Source organism: Molossus molossus, unplaced genomic scaffold (genome assembly GCF_014108415.1).
Source record: "Molossus molossus isolate mMolMol1 unplaced genomic scaffold, mMolMol1.p scaffold_m16_p_7, whole genome shotgun sequence".
In the NCBI taxonomy this organism is placed as follows: domain Eukaryota; kingdom Metazoa; phylum Chordata; class Mammalia; order Chiroptera; family Molossidae; genus Molossus; species Molossus molossus.
Window position 1 is genome coordinate 16,974,696 of NW_023425401.1, and position 24,624 is coordinate 16,999,319.

Consider the following 24,624-nt stretch of genomic DNA (forward strand, 5'->3'; position numbering starts at 1 on the left):
CAGTTTTCTGTGAAGACTTGAGCTCCAGTTCTCTTATTGGGACTGTTAAAGGCTCAGAAAAGCATCCCTGTCTGCCACTGACCCTTCAAGTCCCACGGGATCTGCTGGGTCACATGGCCCAAGCGTCAGAGTAGTTTGTGTGGCAGCCTGAACCTGTCTCAGAGCCTTCTCTTGTTCTGGGCCCCACTCAAAACCAGAAACTCTTCAGGTCATTTAGAAAGTGGGCCTCAAATAAGGAATATGTTGCCTCCAAAATTCAAAGAAGCCTGCTAGGCATTGGGCATCTTTCTTGGTTATAGGAGCAGCCAGATATAAAATGTGTCCTTCACATTAGAAGGGATATCTGAACATGTCCCACACCACAGGATCCCTATAAATTTCACTAAGGTAGAAGGCCCCTGAATTTAAGTTATATTTACTTTATACCCTCTGATATACAAGTGTCTTACCACTAAGTCTAGAGTAGTTGCTACTTCTTCACTCGGTCTAATCAACATAATATCATCAATGTAGTGGACAAGTGTGATATCTTGTGAAGGGAGAGGTGATCAGGATCCCTGTGGACAAAATTATGACATAGGACTGGAGAGTTTGTATCGCTCTGTGGTAGGGCAGTGCTGGCTTTGCCTGTTAGAAGCCAACCGCTTCTGGTGGGCCTTATGGACAGGGATGGAGAAGAAGGCATTTGCCAGATCAATAGCCGCATGTCAAGTATCAGGAAAGCTCAAACAATGAAACCACATCTAGTACAACTGTAATTCAGGTCACCACCTGGTTAATCCATGGTCATTCTCCAAGATCCACTTGTGTTCTGCACAGGTAAAATAGGCAACTGAATGAGGATGTGGTGGAAATCACTACCCCCTGCATCCTTCAAGTCCTTGATGGTTTCACTAATCTCTAGAAATGCAGTATTGCTTTTGATTTCATATTTTACTATTTTCTTAGGCAGAGACCATTCTAGTGGTTTCCTCTTGGCCTTTCTCATCAACATAGTCCTCACTCCACAGATCAGGGAACCAATGGGGAGATTCTGCCAGCGTCTTAGTATATCTATTCCAGTTATGCATTCTGGAACTGGGGAAATAATCACAGGATGGGTTTGGAGACCCACTGGGTGCACTGTGAGAGGGACCTGAGCTAAAACTCCATTGATCACTTGGTCTCCATATGCCCCTACTCTGATTGGTGGCCCACAGTGACATTGGGGTATCCTGAAATTAGTGTCAGTTCAGAACCAGTATCTAATAGTCCTTGAAAGATTTGATGATATTCTTTTTCCCAATGCACAGTTACTTTGGTAAGGTCTTAGGTTCCTTTGTGGGAAGGCTGGGAGAAAGAACAACAGTATAAATTTTTGGTTCTTCCTTAAGGGGACCTGGCTTCCTCTCATTCAAGGGGTTCTAGGTCTGTAAACTGGCTCAAATCATGGAATTGATGGAGGAACTGTGACTCTTTGTTTTTATGATTCAGATTAGACTTGTATTCACTTGACTTTGGACTTTTCTGCTTATGCAGATCTAGTAAGAATTTAGGAAGCTTTCTATGGATTTCACATCCAGAAACACCATAGGTCTATGGAAATCAGATTATTCTGGGTGCTGCTCTGATTCTGTTGCCCGTAATGCTAACCATGCCCGTGTTGCCTTTGAGTGTGAATGGTGCCACTTCACCCGTGCACCGCAGGCTCCAATTACTCCCATTGAATTTACGTCTCTCTTTTTATTTATTATTTATTTAAAATCTGTAATGTTGAATGTATTAGATGTTCCTCATTTTTACCCCATTGACCCCCCTCCTCTCCACTCTCGCACCCCTCCCGCCTTTTCCCACACTATTGTCTGTGTCCATTGGTTATGCATATAAATTCTTTGGTTTATTTCTTCCCACCCCCCAACCCTTTTCCCTTTGAGGTTTGTCAGTCTAGCGATAAATTTGTACTTTTTAATCCCCTTACCTTTTTCACCCATTCCCCCAACCCCCCTCCCATCTGGCAACCAACAAAATGTTCTCTGTATCTATGAGAATGTTTCTTCTCTGCCTGTTCATTTTGTTTGTAGATTCCATTGTCGATAGACATGTATTCATTGCCATTTGGTTTGTTCATATATTTTATCTTTTTCTTCAAAAAGCCCCTTCATCATTTCATATAATAACGGTTTGGTGGTGATGAACTCCTTTAACTTTTTCTTGTCTGGGAAACTCTTTATATGGCCATCATTCTAAATGACATCTTTGCAGGATAGAATAATCTTGGTTGTAGGTTCTTGCTTTTCATCACTCTGAATATTTCTTGCCACTCCCTTCTGGCCTGCAAAGTTTCTTTTGAGAAATCAGCTGACAGCCTTATGGGAACTCCCTTGTAGGTAACTAACTGCTTTTCTCTTGCTGCTTTTAAGATTCTCTCTTTGTCTTGAACCTTTTGCATTTTGATAATGATGTGTCTTAGTGAGGGCCTCTTGGGGTTTATCTTGTTTGGGACTCTCTGTGCTTCCTGGACTTGTATGTCTGTTTCCTTCACCAAGTTAGGGAAGTTTTCTGCCATTATTGTTTCAAACAGGTTTTCGATTTCTTGTTCTCTCTCTTCTCCTTCTGGCACCCCCAAGATGAGAATGTTGGCACGCTTGAAGTTATCCCAGAGGCTCCTTACACTATCCTCATTTTTTTGGATTCTTTTTTCTTTTTGCTCTTCTGATTGGGCGTTTTTTGCTTCCTTATATTCCAAATCAATGGTTTGCTTCTTGGATTTACCTACTCTACTATTGAATCTGTGTAAATTATTCTGTATTTCAGTTAATGCCTCCTTCATTTCTGACTGTGCATCCATCATTTCTGACTGGTCCTTTTTTATGCTCTTGAGGCCCTCACTAAGTTCACTGAGGTTCTCACTAAGTTCATCGAGCATCCTTATAAGCAGTGTTTTGAACTCAGCATCTGTTAGGTTGCTTATCTCCATTTCGCTTAATTCTTTTCTTGGGGTTTTGTTCTGTTCTTTCATTTGGGACCTGTTTCTTTGTCTCCTCATTTTGGCTGCCTCCCTGTGTTTTGTTTCTGTGTATTACTTAACAAGAGGTATGGGGCTATATGAGACCAGATGCTGCTTGTTTGAAAGAATTTAGGAAAACCTGAAGCAGGATTCAAGACAGGCCAATCCTATGGTTAAACAACTGGTAACAGCTTGGGTGGGCCTGAAAGTTGGGTGGGGCGGGGCCTCAGGGAGTCAGCAGGGCGGGGCTACCAGTGTGAGCCAGGTTGCTGGAGTCCCAGATATGGAGACTGTCTGCCGCCCCAGGGAAGGGCTCACCAAAGGAACAAAGGCCTCCGACAGCACGTTTGTCCCAGAGAAAGCCCCCTCTCCAGCCCTTGCTCCAGTGCCAAACAGCTCAGTTCTTCCCTGTATGTCTCTGGCGCCCCTCGAGCTGTCTCCCCTCCAAGCTTAGAGGGAGAGAGTCCAATAAGTCCGTGCGCGGGCCCTTTAAGGAGCTGCCTGGGGCTCCAGCCGCCTCAGCCTCCCTGAGCCTCAGTTCCCGCTGGTTTTCCAGCCAGAAGTGATGGGGATTCTCTTCCTGGCACTGGAACCCTGAGCAGGGCACCTGTTGTGGGACGGGGACCCCTCAGTCCTCAGGGAGGACCTTCCCAGCCGAGGTGTCCTCCTGATTTTTATCTGCCACACGTGGTGTGGGACCAGCCCGTCCCCTCTGCCCCTCCTACCAGTCTGGATGTGGCTGCTGCTTTAATTCCGTAGTTGTGGGACTTCCATTCAGCTTGATTTCAGGCGGTTCTGAATGATGGTTGTTCTGTAGTTTAGTTGTAACTTTGATTTGGTTGTGGGAGGACGGATACCGTGCTTACCTACCCTCCATCGTGACGGGAAGAGTGAATTCATGATTCTCAGTTGAGAGGCTGTGGTTCCCACGGTCAGATATGGCCTACGGCTCGGAGCGCTGGCCAAGCCCTTCAAGGATGCCAGGGCTCTCCTCACACACTTATTTCTCACAGTCATGGTGAAAGGTGTCTCCCGGACCCTCCCGGTGTGGGTGAGTAAGTCTTAAACGACAAACCCACTAACATTCCGGTCTCTCGGAGCCTTGGAATCTGTTCTACATAAAATGAAGCAGGTCAGGCATTCCCAGTTCACTCACGGCTGGCTCCCTTTCCGTCCGTGTTTCAGCCAAGCAATCAATCAAACTTTTAGAAACTGTAACATTAAATGCAAAATCTCTGCTTAGTGGTCTATATCCATACATTTGGCCAGATCCATCTTTATTCCTTCCACCATTATCCCATAAGTCCTTGTCTGACAGTGGACCACAGTGACATTTGGGGTATCCATTACTACTAAATGTTCCCCTCATTTCTATCTGTATGATTAGAAAGCTCAGGTAACTCTTTTGGAGTATAGTGCATTTCCACGTGCGCTGCACGTTGAGCCCCCTCTTTAGAGGACTACCAGGACGTGGGTGTAGTTGTAGGTCTGGAAGCAGAGAGGAGCGTGGCGATGGGGACTGAGGGTCAGCATCGCCGTGCGGGTCTGCTGCAGAGGAAGCGTTACAGTTCCTTTGGGCAATGCGGAGCTGCTCCCCCCAGGCAGAGGCGGAAAGGTCTATGCTGCCAGGGGCGGGGATGCCACTGTCACACTGCAGATGGGGAAACCAATGCGGGGGGGGGGGGGGACTTCTTCCACTGGCAAAAACGATTTATCAGAATTTAGGAGCTCAGTGTCCCTGGCTTCATCAGAGACTTCCTACATGTCCCCATCCCAGCTTACAGGATCCCATTCTTTCAAAAGCAATGCCCTCATTTTAACAGTGTACTCCCTGTGAGCCCGAGTGGTCAACTTGTGTTGGAATTTAACCAGTTACAGGATGTGGTCCTGTGTGTGATTTTAAGCAATTTCAACCATGTGGCTACAGGAAATAGCCACATGGTTGAAATTTCCTGTAGGGCACACATAGAAGCTCTTAGGCTATTTATGTGGTGCTTTAGCTGGGACTTCAAATCTTTCACCACTTGTCCAGCGACATTAGGAGCAATCAACCAATGTCATTATGTTTATTAGTTTTCCAAAACTATTCAAAAGTATCAGATACAAAATCACCTACCTTGTTGCACCTTACAAGTGGTTGATTAGGAATATTCAGTGCAGATATTTAGTGCAGATATTTAGCTTCTCTCTGTAAACAGTTCATGCCTGGACTATCAGTGCTCACTTTTCTTCTGAGGGTAGAATCATTACCATCTTGAAAACAATTTTTTTGTTTATTGATTTTAGGGGGAGAGAAAGGGAGGGGGAGAGAGAGATAGAAACATCAATGAGCGAGAACATCGATTGGCCGCCTCCTGCTTGCCCCTCACTGGGGATTTGGCCCACAACCTGGGCATGTGCCCTGACCAGGAATCAAACCAGCAACCTTTGGGTGCATGGGTCAACCCTTAACCACTGAGCCATACCGGCCAGGCAAATCATTAGTATCTTTAAATCTAATCCTATTCAAGAGCCACTTTCAGAAACCCCAGAACCAGTTATGGCCAGTGTAATTCCATGTTATATAACACAGTGACAGTTCTCATGACTTAAGCTACATTTGTTTGTTTTCTGTTACCTGAAGCCAAAAGCAGCTATCATAACTGATATCTGATATCATAATGCCAACTGACCAGGGCCATTAGAGCGTAATGTGTAAGGTGATGAATTGCCGAAACAATTTATTCCTACAATTAGCATATAATTTACACAAATTAGCAGGTTTATTGTGTGCTGTCTTTATCAAAATATCAGAATTGGTCTAAAGCATAACTCACATTCACTCCAGGCCTGACCTACCTAGAACCACAGGGAAACTTGCATTTCAGTATTCAGTTCTTACCTGAACAATTCCATGCTCGTTCATCCTTTAGGAAATAAGCCCCAGGAAGGAACTGAAATGAGGAAATAAAAGGCTGACCAGAGGCTAGACAGCCTCTTGTTCCTGACCTGGTTGGATGTACTTGCGTTAGAAGACGGTACCTGTGCTGTAGGAGGGGCGGGGGCGGGTCAGGGTACGTCCCCGGCGAGGAGGCACTGAAGAGATCAGAGATGCCCGGATACAGGACAGCAAGCAGACCCGAGAGATGAAGGAAGGAGTCAGAAAATTCAGGCAGTGTTTTATAGCCTTGGGTGACTGTCCCTCCTGAGCTCCTAGGAAATGTTGCTGCCCGGTCTGTGGGCAGCCCGGTCAGTGAGGTTCGTCCTGCACAGGGAGCCACTCCTGGCCTTGGTGCTGCTGCTGTCTGGTGTGTGTCACTGCATCTCTACCTCACAGGTGAACGAACACCTTTTCCAGGGTATCTGCTCCACTCACGAGCCACTAAATTGCTTGTTCTGGAAATTGATCCTTCTGCCCCAATCTGTCCACAGGCAACCAGGGGCCGCTGACGGCTCCTGGCCAAGACTGATGCGTGCAGGGGTGCACCCTGGGTCCAAGCCAGACCAGGCATTTCCTCTGCTGGGAATTGTAGTAGTGACCACGAAAGACGGGCATTCTCTGTAGCTCCATCGTTTGTAAACATAGGAGTTGTGGGGGGCACCTTCTGCTCGCTGTGAAAATAAATAAGCAGAGAAGGCCAGTCTGCAGAGAAGGGCAGTTTTCTCCTTGCCACCTGAGCCTTTCCCCGAGCATCTGCGGCTCATTCTACCTTTGTCCCTCATTCGGTCACTCTAGCGCTTCCCGGCTGGCATTGCAGTTCGTGCTGGGTACTTGGAGTGCTTTTCTCCCCGAGTGTGTTCACTCTGAAGGCTTGCCTTGCCCTTATTTGCAGTCAGCAGTCAGTCAGAATCATCAGCGAGGGTGCGACAAGTGCTGTTATTTGAGCACACACAGACAGGACAGGCGGGGAGGCGCTGGGGCCTGGGTTTCTGAGTGCTCTCTGGTTTACCACAGGGGCTCACTGTCTGCTCACTCGCAGGTTCTGGGTTTCACTGCGTCTGCGTTTATTCTCTCTGCTTTCCCTGTGTTGTCATCTTTGCGCACCGCCTTGCTCTCGTCCTTCCTCTGGAGGCTCTGTTGCCAAGAAACAAGGAGAGGCCAAAGCGCTTGGTGAAACTCGGTAAGAGAAGGGGAACGTCAGCTGGCAGACATCAGATGTGCTTTGGACCTGTTTAAATCCACGTCAGAAATGATCTTTTTTTTTTTTTTTCACAACAACCAAAAAGATCAAGAAAATTGGGAAGGGAGCAACAAGACAAGTTGTTCTGTGCCAGGAGTTTTACAAGGAGAATGGCGCTGATGCTTGAGCACAGAGTCCGCCCTATACCCGGTGGTTTAGATTCAGCAGAGGTTTCGGACAGCACTCGAGTGCTTTGGGAAATTGATATACACGCTTGATAACAGCAGGACGGGTGTTTACATTTTTATTTTTATCTTAAGTTATTATAATATTTAAATCTGAAATTATTTTGAGATGGAAATCAGTCTAACATGTTCATATGTAAGAGTGGTAAACAACTAAGTAATTTGCCATTATTTCTAAAAATTCTAAAACAAGTTCTATTTGCATTTTTTCTGGTAGCATAACCTTCTCAATGCCTAGCATTCTGCTTTACACAGTATGTTAAATTAACACTTGCATCTATGCATGAACGAACGCCTAACTGGTAGTTTGGAAAAGCGATTCTCAAATTTCAATGTGCATTAGGGTCATCTAGTAATCTGGTTAAAATGCAGATTCTGTTTCGTTCAGGAGGTCTGGGTGGGGCCTGGGATTCCGCATTGCTAACAGGTTCTCAGGTGAGTCCCACACTGTTGCTTCATGGGCTGTATTTTGAATAGAAGAATTTAGGAGTCTGGAAAGAAAGCTTCATACAGATCAACACCCTTTGGTGTTTTCCGTCCCGGGTACAAGTTAGGGGTGAGGTGAGCTGAGCAGTGAATATAGTTGGAGGTCTGGAGACCTGGGTCCTAGTCGCATCCCTGGCACTAATTAGCTCCATGACTGGGCAGATCACTTGCCCTCTTTGGGTTTCAATTTTCAGCCCTTAAAATGAGAAGTTAGGTGTGGGTCAGATTTCAAGCTGTCCCGAGGAACCCTACAGCTCCACAGAGATGCCGCAGGACCCTCTCCATGCCCCCCGCCCCAGGAAAAGTGTGAGAAGGAAGAGGAACGGAGGCGATGGGGAAGAGTCACTATTTAGAAAGCTAGGAGAACAACCAGGAACGAGCCCTGTCACTAAGAAGGTGGCTTTAAGAAGGACGCAGTGGTGGATTGTGTCAAAAGCTTTTGTTCAGTTGTCATTCAGCACAGTATTCAAGGTTAGCATGTTTTGCACGCCTGGGATTTTAGTGCACGCATTGTTCTAAAGAGGTCTGAGAATTCATCTCAGATCATCCTTAATGACATGGGAAGAGGGACGGGAAATGCCACCTGAAGGAGTCAGCAGCCGCCGAAGCTGTACCACGCTGTCTCTGGGGGCTGACTTACTCGCTTTCCTTTGCTTTGGTTTTCCCAGTGGCTCTTTTTCTCCCAGTGGAGTCCTGGGAACAGGGAGACAGCAATTCATTCAGCTGTCACTTCTGGGCAGAGAACCAAGAGGAACTGATGGCCAAAGTATAACCTGGGCATCGTGCTGAAATGCTTTTGATGTTCTCTATTTCCAGGAATGAGAAAGGGGGAGGGAGAGAGGAAGTTTTTCCAATGACACATTTTTATAGTTTTCTCATCCATAGCTTTACAGTAAAATCACCTGATCATCTGTCGTGTTTTAGGAAAATACCCACTCTCCAGAGGTTCTGATTTCATTGGTGTAGAGTGGGACTCCGGCAATGTGTGTGTTTGTTTGCTTGTCTGTTTTCTAAAGTTCCCCCAGTGGTTTCAATGTGCAATCTGGAAAGACTAATCTTTCAGGGATCATTTCTATAGTTTGTTCATGGGCAACCAGGAATGAAAACCGGTTTAGCACTTTGCCTCAGCATTTCCCCTGTTCTTTCCATCTGTCCACGGGTAGTTTGCTCGCTGTCCAGAACTGCTTAGTGAGAAGCCTGTGAAGATGGATTATTTAAAGGTCATCTTGACGTGGACAAAATTGTTAACTTTCTGCAGAAGGAATGTGTTGCCAGGCTTCTGAAATGTTTCAGCCTGCAGCCCTAGGTGGCCAGGGACTCTGTTGGGGGAACTCCAAGGCAGAACAATGGTTTTTAAATAGCGAGGGCTTCAAGCCAGGGACCCAGCAGTGCTTTCACGAACTTCAGCATACATGGAATATTTTAGCTAAGCACAAGCTCCCTGGATGGCAGGGATTGTGTCTGTCCAGGCAAATGTGCTGGGAACTTGCTGCTGTAGTTTTTGCTCAGGACTATTATTCCCAGCCAGATCTCATGGACTCTGACAGGCTCCGCAGTGGTGCTCAAGTGTTGCATGCTATGACCTCATTCAACTGTGGTGTGCTCTCTCTCTTTCTACTCCCTTGTCTTTCTCTGTGGTTTTAAAGGAGATCAAAATATGCCACCCCCACGGCTAAATAAATTAAGGTACATCTACAGAGGTGAGCAAAAGTAGGTTTATAGTTGTGAATACACATAACACAGTTTATTCTTGTATTATTAATTATTGTATTATTTATTTGTATCATTTATCTTCTTATTATTGTCGTTATTCATATCCTTACTTATGATTTATCTTTTAGGTGATGATGGCTGGTAATTTAACCTACTTTTGCCTACTAACGTATATTATGGAATACTATATAGCCATGAGAAAAGGAAACCCTGCTATTTGTGACATGAATGGACTTAGAGGGCATTATGCTAAGTGGAATAAGTCAGACACATAAAGATAAACACTGCATGATCTCACTTATATATGGAATCTGAGAAAAGTCAAACACATAGAAGCAGAGTAGAACAGTGGTTACTAGGGGCAGGGAAGAGGGGTCAGGGAAGAGTTGTTGGTTAAAGAGTAAAAAGTTATAGAGGATAAATAAATCTAGAGATCTAATATATAGCATGGTGACTATAGGTAATAATATTGTATTGAACTATGAACATTTGTTAATAGATTTCAGGTGATCTCATCATAATAAAAAATGGTAACTGTGTGAGATGATATGTTAATTTGACTATAGTAATTATTTCACTATGTATATGTATATAAAATAATCATGCTGTAGACCTTAAATATGTATAATTTTTATTAACAATAAAATTTAAAATTGATTGGGTGTCTTCAATAGAAAATAAACTCTTTCCTAGCAAAAAACAAACAAACAAAAACAAAAACAAAATATGCCACCCCCAAATATGCCAATTTGGCATAAGGATTATTTTGAGCTAAAGACATCTGAGCTTCAACAGGTGTGAAAAGCTTTCCTGGAGCTTCTTCTCTCTGACCCGAAGCAGACACTCCTAAGAAGTGGGGCTGCCACATGTCCCTTCTCCTGGGGGGTTTGTGGCCACAGGGAAGATGGAAAGTTGGTACCAAGCTGGACCTGTACGAATGAACCTTGCTAGGAAAACCCTTATCTTCTGTTAGCTCCCTCGTACATTTACTTCCCCATCGTTTGCAGCCCTGGAAGCCTGAATCCTCCTCCTTTGTCCCGTGATATCTCTACAACGTCTTGTTCTTTGTGAGAACTGGTGTATACGCTCTAGGGAGATGAAGAAGCCATATCGCATTGGACTGGTAGGACGTGTTGGATTTAATTGTGTTCTATTTAGTCTACCTTTCTGTCCACTCTCCGGGCCATATTTTTGGTAAAGATCCTGTAATGTTTCCTTCAGACGATTTACCTTCTCAGCTTTTCTAACTCTTCCTCCTCCTCAGGCTCCTTAGCTGGCTCTTCTCCTTCTCCTGCTCACCCCCTTTCTCAGCCATGCCCCCGGCTCCTCTCCTGTCTTTTCCTGGCATGCCACCCTCCGCCAGCATGCATAGGCTTCCTTTTTAGGCCCTGAGGAGCAGTGTCTGCTTAGTCATCTCCCCGGGTCTCGGCATGTTATTATAATTAGAACTGGCAAGTCCTTCACCCGATAAAGAACCGGTTTCCTTCTCGCCTCCTCTCCCCCCCTCCCTCACCCCCATTCTAATGTGTATTTTTAAATTTCGATGTGTTCTTGTGAAAAGTAGTTTTATGTGTGTGCATTTACTTTAAATGTTGTAAATGACATTACGTTATATATCCCATTCTCTTTATTGCTTCTTTTTTGTTTGTTTTCTTTTTTGTTTTTGTTAGGCATTATGCGTTTAAGCTCTATGCATGGGGCTGTGTATTTCTAGTCTGTTGTTCTTAACAAATGATAGTATTTCATGGTGCATTATTCAAGGTAGGCTGGGTTAGGCTGAAGAGCAGACAACCCCAGGATCACAGCTTAACACGTGCATATAAGATGATTTCTCCTTCACACGGAACCCTCTGCCGGTCTGGTTCTTCCGGGCAGCTCCTTGCTCAGCTGTGGTTCCGGGATCCTCACCATTTGTACTTCATAGCTGTGTCATTGGAAACATGACGTTCAGGGTTAGTGAAGCAGGGAGGGAGAGCGCATGGAGAATTCATACCCATTCTTACATGCTTCAGACCAGAAGCAGCACGTCACTGCCTCTCACAGCACTTGACCAAAGCTGTTATATGGCCCCGACTGACTGTGTGTGGGGTGGGGAATGTAAGGAGCACATGGGTAGTCAGGGAGCTGTGAACATCTCTGACACCGCGAGCATCCACCACATTTTATCTGTACGCTGTCCAAGCAGTGGGCATCCCGCTTCCAACCACCACCAACAACGCTGCAGTGAACATCTTTAACTTATACCCATGTTGTAGTGGGTTCAGTGGCAACCCCCCAAGATATATGTCCACATCTCAACCCCCAGAACCTGTGAATGTGGTCGTACTTGGAAAAAGGATCTTTGAACATGTAATTATTAAAGATCTCTAGATGAGATAATCTTGGATTATACAGGTGGGTTCTGACAAGTATCCTTATAAGAGACAGAAGAGAAGGAGACAGAGGGAAAGAGGAGAAGGCTATGTGAAGGTGGAGGTAGAGGTTGGGGTTCCCCAGCCACAGCCAAGGAACACCTGGAGCCACCAGAAGCTGGGAAAGACTGTCCCTTAGAGCCTTCAGAGGAACACAACCTGATTTCCGACCTCTGGTCTCCGGAGCTGCGAGAGAGCACATTTCATTGTTTTAACTCACCGAGTGTGTGACAGGTTGTTAAGGCAGCCCTAGAAAACAAACAGATTTTGCTGCCTCACAATAGGATGCTGCTATAACAAGTACCTAAAACTGTGGAAATGGCTATGGAATTGGGTGATGAGCAGAGGCTATAAGAATTTTGGGGCTCATTATAGAAGCATTATAGATTCTGTTGAAGATACAAGGAAGTGAGGAGCACAGTGGAGAAACCTCCTACGGTCTTAGAAAATACCTATATTGACATGCATAGAACATTGTTAGAAACATTCAAGTTGCTTCTAGCAAGCACTCAAAAGGAAATGAATTATTGGTAACTGGAGGAAAGGTTAACCTTGATATACAGTGGTAGGAAAATCTGGATGTATTGTGTTTTCTTTGTTGCATAAAAAGCAGAACTTGCCATCTATGAGCTTAGATATTTAGCTGTGGAGGTTTCTAGGCAGTGTTGAAAGTGCAGCCTGGTTCCTCTTGCTGTTTATAGTGAAATACAAGAGGGAAGATACGTTGAGGAAGGAACTACTAAATAAAGATGATTATCCAGGCCAGTGTGGCTCAATGGATTGAGCGTCATTCCATGGACTGAGAGGTCCCGGTTTGATTCTCAGACAGAGCACATGTCTGGGTTTCAAACTTGATCCCCATTGGGGATGATTCTATCTCTTTTTCCCTTCCTCTCTCTCTAAAATGTCAATTAAAAAAACACACATATTTAAAAAAAAAAAAAAAAAAAAGACTTAGCACGTTGATTGAGGTAGAGTCTCAGTCTACCCAGATTACAAAAGATGCTAAAATTAGAAAATTCCCTGTTGGGAGGTGGGCTCTGCAGACAAGGCTGAGGGTGTAGTTAAACAGTCTGTCAACAGAAGCTTGCAAAAGAGACAGAGTTATGCAGGAAAGTTCTGCGGGGGACCCTCTTGTCTAATGGCATGGCCCCCTGTGTCATCTACAGGAGGCCCGTAGGGTGTTGAGAATGTTACATCAGCAGAAACACTGGCAGCTTGGACTGAGCAGGGCAGAGACAGAATGACATGAGAGAAGGCTAGCAGACTTCCAAAATTCTACAGATAGGAAATTGGCTGACAGAACTCCTCAACTGCGAACATTTGCTACCCTTCAAAGAATAAGGAAGAATGACTTTGAGGTGCCATCAAGGCCCAAATGATAGGGTCACTGTTGGCCCAGAGGGTGGGACCACCACAATCCCAGAGGGCAGAACTGCCATGGGCCCAGAGGGTACATTGAATTCTAGAGGATTATTCTCAAGCCTTGAAACCTAATGAAATCTGTCCTGTCAGGTTTTTACTTTCTTGAGAAATGTTTATCATTTAACTTTCCCACTATTATATGTTGGAAGCAGATACCTGTTTTCTAGTTTCACAGATGCACAGATAAAGAAGAATTTTGTCCCCGATGGACCACACTTCAAGTCTCACCTATGCCCTAATTTAGATAACATAGATGATGAGATCTGGGACTTTTTGAGTTGATTCTGGAATGAGTTAAAATTTGAAGGGGTGTTGGGATTGGGTGAGTGAATATTTTTTGCATGTGGGAAGGATACACATTTTGTGGGACCACAGGGTGGACTCTACTAGGTTGAGTAAGCCCCCCTCCCCACCCAAATCATATCTACCTGGGAACTATGAATGGGACTCTATTTGGAAACAGAGTCTTTGCAAATGTTATCAAGTTACAATGAGGTCATACTGGATTAGGAGGGGCTTCAAATCCACTCTGTAGAGGAAAAGACACAGAAGAGAAGCCCTGTGAAGACAGAAGCAGCAGTTGGAATTATACAGCTAAGTAACACCGGAAGCTACCCAAATCGGAAAGAGACGAGAAATGATTCTCCCCTAGAGTTTTGGGAGGGAGAAAGGCCCTTCCAATACCTTGATTTCAGACTTTCAACCTCCAGAACTATGAGAGAATAAACTTTTGTTGTTTTAAGCCACCAACTTTGTGAAAGCAACCTTAAGAAACTACGACAGATGTTTTACCCAAAGAAGGCACAGGTTCAGTGTACTTCGTTTGACTAATTATCTCCCTGATTTCTCTCCATACTAGTTGTACCAGTTTATACTCCTACCAACAGTACATAGAAGTTCCTACATTTCTGCCAACATTTGGCCTTGTCCAGCTTTCTAATTTTAATTAACCTAACAGGCATAAAGCAATATCTCATTATTCCTTCCATTTTTCCATTTCCCTGATTATCCCTTATTTTGAGTATCTCATGGTATGTTTATTAGCTTTTTGGATTTTCTGCTTTGGAAATTGCCTATTTATAGCTTTGCTGATTTTCCTACGTGGACTGTTTTCTTTTTCTTACTGTCCTTCAGAAATTCCATGTATGTTCTACTTATTGATCTCTAATTGGTGTTAGACATTGTAAAAGCCTTTTACCATTTTTCTCAGCTGTCCTTCAACCTTGTCCATAGTGTCCCCATTTCATTTCCTCTTTGTTTGCCCTCATTCATGCCAAACTATATTAACCCCTTTTACTGGTTGGAGTTTACTCAATGATATTACAATGTCACGTTAGATGACTTATTCTCTGTTCACTTGCCTTTCAGTTGTTGTTGTTGTTTTCTGAGCCCAGTTAACCGTGCAATCATGTGTTGAGCAAATGTCAGGACTGGAAATGGTAGGCCTTATTCTGGAACAGAAAACACTGCTACTGATCAGGAACATATGGGACTTTAGCACAGTGCCATGCGGCCAGGCTGTGTACATGTGGGTGTGATGTTGTGTAGTTGGGCCAGAACTACACAGCCTCCTCAGGGAACCTCCTGAAAAACGTGAGGACGAGCAACAGTGTAAATGAGGTCAGAGGTGTCTAACTTCAGGGGGAGTTTTTAGGGGTGAGTGTTCCCTGACTCATATACTGTGACAGCTGGAAAGGACCTCCTCGGGGGATCATACAACTCTACCCCCTCATTTCAGCTGCAGAAACTGAGACCTAGGGAAATGAAGGGGCTTGTCTAAGTCATATAGCTGAAGCTAGAACCCAGATCTCTTGACTCCCATTGTGTGTGTTTCCACTTTTCTGCCTTTTCCCAAGAGGATGTCAGAAGTCATTTTGGGGAGGTGGGAGGTGGGGGTGGGCTCTGGATAGGAGCTAGGACTTAATCTAGGAAATCAGAGGCCTCCAGAATTTGAACCCACTCAACCTGTCCAACCTTACTTTTTGCCATTCTAGATTAATCTGCCTCATTCCTCTCATGTTCCATGCTCTACTCTCACCTTCAAGCCTTTATTCATGCTATGGTCATACATGATCACACCTAGCATCCCCTTCTATTCTTCCTGTCCATCTAACCCCTCAAGGGCTCATCCTTTGAGGCTGACTCTTACCTTCTTTGCACCATTGCTAATCAACATTATTCTCTCCCTTTAGGTTTTCATAATGTATGCAGTCTATACAAATCCATTTTGGTTTGATTATATGCCACTTTTATTTTTTCCTCCTGGAATGTTTCTATGGTACAACCCACCCAGCAAGTCACTTAAGGTCTGTACACTTCAGTGTTTACTCACTAAAAAATAAAAGAAGAGTTGATCAAGATCATTTCTAAGGATGCTTCTATGCTAACATTCATTGTCTACATAAAATTTTAAAATCCTCAAGGAAAGGGACTGTCTTATATTTCTCTTATAATTCCTTTAGTCAAGTGGTTCTCATCCCGAGACAGTTTTGCTCCCCACGGGACATTTAATTTGGAGATATTTTGGTTGTCACACTGGGGGAAGGAGATGCTACTGGCATCTAGTGGGTGGAGGCTGGGGATGCTGCTAAACAGCCTCCAGTGCCCAGAACAGGCCACACAAAAGTGGATTATTCAGCTCAAAATCTCAGGCAAGGCTGAGAAACCCTACCTTATTCTCTCCTGCAACACCATAGAGACATATCATAGACATGAAGAAACACTTTTATCTTTTAGTTAGAAAGAATTGCCCTTATTAAAGGGACCCTGTTGGATATGGAGTTTTCATTGAGGGTAAAGAAGAGGAGGTGAGCACTCATGCAAAACTGGAGCTAAATCAGAGAAGAGAATGACGTTGTCCTTAGTCAAGAGGGAGAGGAGAAGAAGGACCTGTTGGATGGACAAAGACTGAGAGCTGAGGAATTGTTGTGGGAGGTGCTGATTTAAGTAGCTCGTCGTGTAGACATCTTTGGTGAAAGTGAGCATGGTAAGTGGTGATAACAATGACACTGGAACCATGAAGGAAACTTCTGGACACTATAATTTATGTTTTCAAGAAGACTTGTGTTTATAATATCCTCATTCTTACTTTTCCTTGAAATAAAGTCTGGGTGATGAAAATAGTTTCATTAATAGATGAGGCAAGGAGATTGGTTCCGTGGGATCTGAGCTCCAACATCCAAAAGAAAAGCCCAGGCTCTCTTTCCGCCCCACCCCACCCCGGTTTCCTGGAGAGGGATGACAAATGGCTACATGTTCTTGGTGATTCCTCTCAGTTTCTGCCTTAGCTGCGCTCCCAGCCTCCTCCCTCCTTGTGTCATGTCTGTCTTTCCCTTTACGTTGGAACATGCAAGAAAGTCAAGTTATTTCTTTGTCACCCTCCCCTCTCTCTCCATCATTAAATAAATATAATAAGAAATATCCTAAGAGCCACCTGAAATCGAGCTGAACGGAAGTCCTACAACTACGGAATTAAAGCAGCAATCACATCGAGACTGGTAGGAGGGCGGAGGGGACGGGCTGGTCCCACACCCACGTGTGGCAGATAAACATCAGGAGGGACACCTCGGCTGGGAAGGTTCTCCCTGAGGACTGAGGGTTTTCTGTTCCACATCAGGCGCCCAGCTCAGGGTTCCAGTGCCAGAAAGAGAAGTCCCCATCACTTTTGACTGTAAAAACCAGCGGGAACTGAGGCTGAGGCTGAGGCTGCTGAAACTCCAGGCAGCTCCTCTTAAAGGGCCCGTGCACGGACTTACTCAGACCCACTCCCTCTGATCTCCAGCATGTAGGGGAGACAGCCTGAAAGGCACTAGACACACATGGGGAAAACTTGAATTGTTTGGCATCAGGGCGAGGACTGGAGAAGCAGCTTTCTCCTGGACAGACATGCTGACGGAGGCCATTGTTCCTTTGGTGAACCCTTCCCTGGGGTGACAGACAGCCCCCATATCTGGGACTTCAGCAACTTGGCTGACACTGTTTGCTCTGCCCTGGTGATTCCTTGAGGCCCCGCCCCACCCAACTTTCAGGCCCACCCAAGCTGTTTCCAGTGGCTTTATCATAGGATTGGCCTGTTTTGGCTCCTGCTTCAGAGTTTCCTAAAATCTCTCAAACAAGCAGCATCTGGTCTCAGTGAGCCCCATACCTCTCACTAAGTGGCCCAGGGCCCAGCACTAGGACCAGCCAGTGTTGGTTCACAGCTTGGCTTCACCTGGGCACCTCCAAACCCAGCACAAGATGCAGCCATCAGCAGACCCCTTTGTAGCTTATGCCTGGTGGCCCTGGGTAGAACAAAGGCAGTGGCTGACCTTGCCCCAGAGCCAGCACACCCAGTGGACAGCTTCAGACCACGTCAAAGCACCACCACCCAATCACCTCTACAGGTGACACACTCAAGGAATGGACTCCATGGATACCAGAGCACTGCTGAAATAAGTCTTGCTCTGTGTGTTGGGTCCCGGCACAGCTGATCCTCCAAGGTAGTCAGAGGTCAGTGGTTAGTGGGCAAAGCCAGTCCTTGCAGCTGATTAGTCTGAGTAAAACCCTCCCATTGACATGCCAACAGTAATCAAGACTCAATTACAACAGAAGGGTGTACAGTCCACATGAGGGGTGCACATCAAGGGCCCAGCTGGGTGATCAGGGAGGCTGTGCCACTGGACCCTACAGGACACCTACTACAGCAGGCCTCCCTAGGAAGCCTAGGAGACATAGCAACTCTACCTAATACATAGAAACAAACAGAGAGAGGCAGGCAAAATGAGGAAACAAAGAAACATCACAAATGAAAGAACAGAACAAAACTCCAGGAAAAGAACTAAGTGAAATGGAGATAAGCAATCTAAAAGATGTGAGTTCAAAACACTGCTTATAAGGATACTCAATGAACTTAGTGAGGGCCTCCAGAGCATAATAAAAGAGCAGTCAGAAATGAAGGATGCACCAACTGAAATAAAGAATAGTTTACAGGGAATAAATAGCAGAGTGGGTAAAGCCAAGAAGCAAACCATTGATTTGGAATATAGAGAAGCAAAACACCCAATCAGAACAGCAAAAAGAAAAAAAAATCCAAAAAAGTGAGGATAGTATAAGGAGCCTATGGGACAACTTCAAGTGTACCAGACATTCGCATCATGGGAGTGCCAGAAGGAGACGAGAGTGGGAGCAAGAAATTGAAAACCTATTTGAAAAAAATAATGACAGAAAACTTCCCTAACTTGGTGAAGGAAACAGACATACAAGTCCAGGAAGCACAGAGAGTCCCAAACAAGATGAACCCCAAGAGGCCTACACCAAGACACATCATCATCAAAATGCAAAAGGTTCAAGACAAAGACAGAATCTTAAAAGCAGCAAGAGAAAAGCAGTTCATTACCTACAAAAGAACTCCTATAAGGCTTTCAGCCAACTTCTCAAAAGAAACTTTGCAGGCCAGGAGAGTGGCGAAATATTTAAAGTGATGAAAAGCAAGGACCTACAACCAAGATTACTCTATCCTGCAAAGCTATCATTTAGAATCAATGGCCATATAAAGAGTTTCCCAGACAAGAAAAAGCTAAAGGAGTTCATCACCACCAAATCAGTGTTATATGAAATGTTGACAGGTCTTTTTGAAGAAGAAGATAAAAAAAATATGAACAATAAAATGTCAATAAAAACATATCTATCAACAATTGAATCTACAAACAAAATGAGCAAACAGAACAGAAACAGACTCATATTTACAGAGAACTTTTTGTTGGTTGCCAGATGGGAGGGGAGAAGGGTGAAAAAGATGAAGGGATTAGGAAGTACAAATTGGTTGTTAGACTGATGAACCTCAAAGGGAAGGGGAGAGGTGGGGTGGGAAGAGAGAAACCGAAGAGTTTATATGCATAATACATAACCAGTAGACACAGATAATAACGTGGAGAATGCAGTAGGGGGCAGGATTGGGGAGGAGGGGGTTAAGGGGGGGCAAAGAAGGACATCGGTAATACATTCAACAATAAAGATAAGTAAAAAAAAAAAAAAAGAAATATCCTAGACATACAAAATAGAAAGCTCCCCAAAAAGCCAGAATAGAGGAGAAAAATCCATGCTCTGAAAAATCTCTTGAGGTGGATGGACATCTTTATTCCCAACTTCTCGAGCACTTGGAAGGAGATCGCACTATTAGTTCTGGCTACCAGAGGTATTTGGTAAAGTTTTTGTTCAGATTTTGTTTGAGGAAGAAATGATTAAGTTTAACATTAAAATTCACGAGAATATTTCAGTTCCTTGTAAACTCTTCTGATCACGATTACTTCGAGTGAGGTGTCATTTGTGGATCCTCACTGAGGAAAAAAGTGCTCCTGAGGGGACTTCCAACAGTTAATTTCAGGCGCTCTCTGAGTGTACGGCCAAGGGCATCATAAAACAGGCTGAAGTGTGTATGTGAACAATGCTCGTGAGCTCTTTTTCATGGTTTAGTTTCCCCTCTGTTGCATAGGTTTATAAACTGGGTGTATAGGAAAATGAGTGTTTTACACCCAATATGCCTGAGTTCTTTTTCCAGTTAAAAAAAAAAAAAAAATCAGATAAGAAAATTGAAGTATCTTTTTTTTTTTTAATCCTCACCCGAGGACATTTTTCCATCCTTTGTACAGACAGAGTGGGAGGAAGAGAGAGAGAGGGAAACATCGATGTGAAAGGGACACATCGAGTGGCTGCCACCCGCACGACCAACCAGGGCCGGGGACAAACTGCAACCAAGGTACATGCCCTTAGCGGGAACCGAACCCGGGTCTCTCCGGACCGCAGGCAGACGCTCTAACCACTGAGCCAAACCGGGCAGGGCTGAAGTATCTTTTTTTTTATTTAAACTTTCTTATAAAGGTTTCTGGGAAAATATTCTAGGGTAAGGACTGAATGACAGTGGACAGTGTAACCAGGGCAGAGATCTACTACGCATAATAGAAATTTGATAAATGTGTGTGGCTGCTACTGTATTTTTTGCTGACGAACACATGGCTTCTCTTTATAGAATAGTCTGGGGAAAAAATCAGGAAGGAGTTATAGCAAGATAAAGCCCGTGGTCACTGCACATTTTGTGGCCCGGTCACCATTTCTGTTACTCTGGGAATTTGTTTCTCTTCAAGGCTGCCTTTTCCACTTGTCATCCTGTTCCCCCTGTACACCAAATCGCAACATACAAGGAACTGAGTCTACGAAACTTGAATGGCCACCATAAGCCCTTTGAGATTAATGCATGCATGGGTGGGCCCCCATTTGGGATTTTTTTGCTCTTCCCCCTTTTGTGATCATTTAAAAATGCCATGCCGAAAGAGTCTGGGCAGCTCTTTGTTTGGTCTCTGGTTTTGCTTTCATACATCTTTCATGCCTTCTTGGCTGGGTGCAGCTGAGGCTGGTTTTACAAGAAGCTACCCATAAAGCCCAAATGGGGAAAGATGAGTAAACTCTTGCTCTGAGGGCAGGGTTTGTGAAAAGGAGATCCCCTTTCCACTCTGAGAATGCACGATTTAGCAAGGCTCCACTTACAAGTTCTCCTGGTCAGCTACAAGCTACCTTCTTGTACTTCGCTCATCAGCTGATTTTTGAGCATCTTATAATTCTGTTCTTTCCCTGAACAGGGAGGATAACAATGTTTGCATACAATGTGAAGAAGCACGTGGTGGGCAGAATTCTAATGGGCCCCTTGGTTCTGCACCTCTCCCTTCCAGGTAGATGCCCCGCATGATGAATGTGCAGCACTGTGATGATGATGGATCTTACTCCTGTGATGAGGTTATATTAGGTGGTGTATGTTAGTTGACTTTAAGGAAAAATATGGGGTGGGCGTGACCTAGTCACACAAGACTTTTAAAAGCAGAAAGTTTTCTCCAGCTATTCACAGTAGCAAAAGGCAGAGATTGGAAGTAGGAGCAGAATTTGACTTGTTGCTGACCTGAGAATGGAGGAATGTGGACAACCTCTAGAGGCTGGATGTGGTTCCCAGTGGACAGATCTCAACCCTACAACTGTAAGGAAATGAATTCCACTAAAAGTAGAGTTTTGAAAAGGACCTACATGAGAATTCAGCCCCACTACACACCTTGGTTTCAGCCAGGTGAGACCCGGAGAAGAGAATTGAGATACACCATGTCTAGACTTTGGACCTATGGAAATTGTGAGATACTAAATTTGTATTGCATTAAGCAACTAAATTTGTGGTGTTCATTTTCTATTTCACCCAGCAATGGAAAACTAGTATGAAGGAAGAGAAAGCCTTTGGGAGACTATCACTAAGTAAAACCAACATTTCTGTTTGGTTTTAGAAAAAATCATTGTGATGGTTAATTATACGTATCAGTTGGGCTAGATTGCCACGCCCAGTTGTTAGGTCAAACCCTCGTCTAGATGTTGGTGTGTGAAGGTAGTTTGTAGATGTAACATTTGTAATCTATTGACTTTCTTTTTTGCGCAATCTGTTGACTTTAGATAAAGGTGATCACTCTCTGTAATGTGGGTAGGCCTCATTCCATCAGTTGGGAAGCCTGAAGAGCAAAAACAGGCTTCCCAGAGAAGAAAGAATTCTGCAAGATGTGGCAACGAAATCCTGCTTGTTTCCAGCATGCCAGCCTGCCCATGGATTTCAGGCTTGCCAGCCCCCCATCGCAGGAGCCAATTTCTCAACATGTCTCAACATGTCTTCATACATATCCCATCGGTCCTGTTTCTCTGAAGAAACTTACTGATGTAGTCATAAACTCAGATGCCCGTAGGGACCACACAGATGGGAGAGGTGTGCTGGGGTGAATTTGAAGACGGCGTGGGCGCCCTCTTAAAAGCAGTGGCTCATAGACAGTGCCACAGATTGTAACCGGTCAGCGCGCAGGCCTCGCACTGCCAGTTCTATTGATGTTTTTCAAAAGAAGCCTTAAATCCAGAACCCTATACAAAATTACCCAAATTTTAAATGTACATTACTAATTCAAAAATATATTTTTAAAAAACAGCGCACCACAAGGAAACAATCTAGAATATGGGCCGTCTAAGCCACAGCATGCTGGTTCCTTCAGTAAGTCAAGTTATTAAAACAACAACAACAAAAACAGGGTTTGGAGACTGTTGTGAATGGGAAGGATGAGAAAAGACCAGACCTAACAACTAAATGCGGTGAGTATCTTTTGGGATTGGTTGGAGGTGGGGAGTGGGGAAGAAATCACCTGTAATAGACATTTTTGGGAATATTTGTGGAATAGGAACTGGATATTAGATAACATTAGGAGTTTCTAATTAACATTTGGGTATAATAATGATATTGCTGGTATTATGAATATATAAGGAAAGTTCTTAAAAATTTTTTAGGGATGTATGCTGAGATATTTAGGTGTGAAGTACAATAATGTCTTTAATTTACTTAAAAATTCCTTTCAGCCTTAGCTGGTTTGGCTTAGTGGTTAGAATGTTGGCTCGGGGACCAAAGAGTCAAGGGTTCGATTCTTGTCAAGGGCATGTACCTTGGTTGCAGTTCGGTCCCTGGCCCTGGTTGGGGTCATGAGGGAGGCAGCCAGTCAATGTGTCCCTCTCACATCGATGTTTCTTCCCCGCCCCCATCTGAAGATAAAAGGAAAAATATACCCTCAGGTGAGGATTACAAAAATAAAAAATTCTTTCATTCTCTTTCTCTCCCCATACACACGCTCATACACACACACACTCACAGTAGAATGTTAACATGATTTAATCTAGATATTGGTCATATGTGTGTTTACTGTACTATTTCTCATATTTTTCTGTAAGTTTGAAACATTTTATAAGTAATTTTTTAAAAATCCACTGAGTGGAGTAGGTAAAACACATCGGTGGGTCCCAGTTTGCAACTGTGATCGATAATCTTGGGTCAGAGAGCTGTACCTAACTTACAGGTTCTCCAGCCTCCCTTCCCGGGCTCGGTGAGGGTGGTGCTGCTGGCCTATCATTGTTGTGTATTTATTTCCGACTCTCCTTCTAGGTGTGAGTTCTCTTTGGGCTGCAAAGGGATCTTACTCACTTATGTGTTCCTGTCCTGTGTCTGAGTGTTCAATACATTCCCGCTGAAGCCCAGGAGAACATTATGACGATAACACAGCTCTCATTAACTGAGCCCTCACAGTGTTCCGGACTAAGAACCTCACAACAATCACACGAGGTAGATTGAATTAGATCTAACGGTAGTAGTAGTTGGTCCCCCTTGGCTAAAGCAGAAGGCGAGGTCCGCAGGAGATTGGAAATGTGCCAAGGCCACACAGCAAGAGGTTGGGACTGAGCAGCCTTACACCAGAGCCCCCTTTGAAAACAACTTCCTTCCATGCCTCTGGAGTCTCCTTAGCTCCCTAACATACATCGTTTCACCAAAATAATTTTACCACTTTCTGTGTGGCAAACAAAGGGATTTCAGAAGGACAAGTCATGGGAGAAAGGAGGTTAGACTGTGGCCTCCTGTGCACCTTCTGTGGGTTTCACAGACAGCCGCACATGAGAAAGCAGGAGCTGGCCAGGCAGAGCCCGTGTGACCTCACTAGGCAGGGAGGGTGAGCAAGTGGAGGCAGCAGTCGTGAGAGATCAGGTGGCCCTTGACTTCTGCACTGGGGCAATGTGACCAGGACATAGTAGGCGAGCTGCCGCCTATTCAACTGAACGGCCCTGAGCTCTGTCTAGACCCAGGATGGTAGTTTTGGCCCTCACTGAGCTTCGACTAACTTCTAAGGGGACAGTTTTACTGTCACCAGGCTGCCCTTGGGGATCCACAGCAGGTCATCTCACTAAGACATGGGACGAAGACGAACTGTGCTGTTTTACCTCCCTAATAACCACCCCCGGGGAAATTTAAAAATCGTGATACATATTTCTAGTGGGGCAAATCTGTTTGAAATTTTTGCTGTTGGCTGGTCAAGAAAGAGAAAAAAAAAAAAATCAAAATCCGTGTCAGGGATTAGGGTCTTCACGTGCTATCTGCGGGCGCTGACCTCCTTCACCGTGAACGGTGTTGCAGGAGCAGCGGATATACCACGGTGATCCCCCCTCCCCCCCATCTTGGGTCCCTTCTGCTGCAAATACGGCCCGTCGGCCCCACCCGAGCTTACCGGGGCTGCCAGCCCCATGCTCTCACCTGTCCGAAGCCTGTCACACAGAGCTCCTCACACACAGAGGAGGGCCACCCGAGACTTCCTCCTTAACGGAGAGAGAATTCGTCATTTCACACTTGGTCTGGGCGAGGTTATTGTATTAGTTCCCTACTGCCACTGTTACAAAATGTC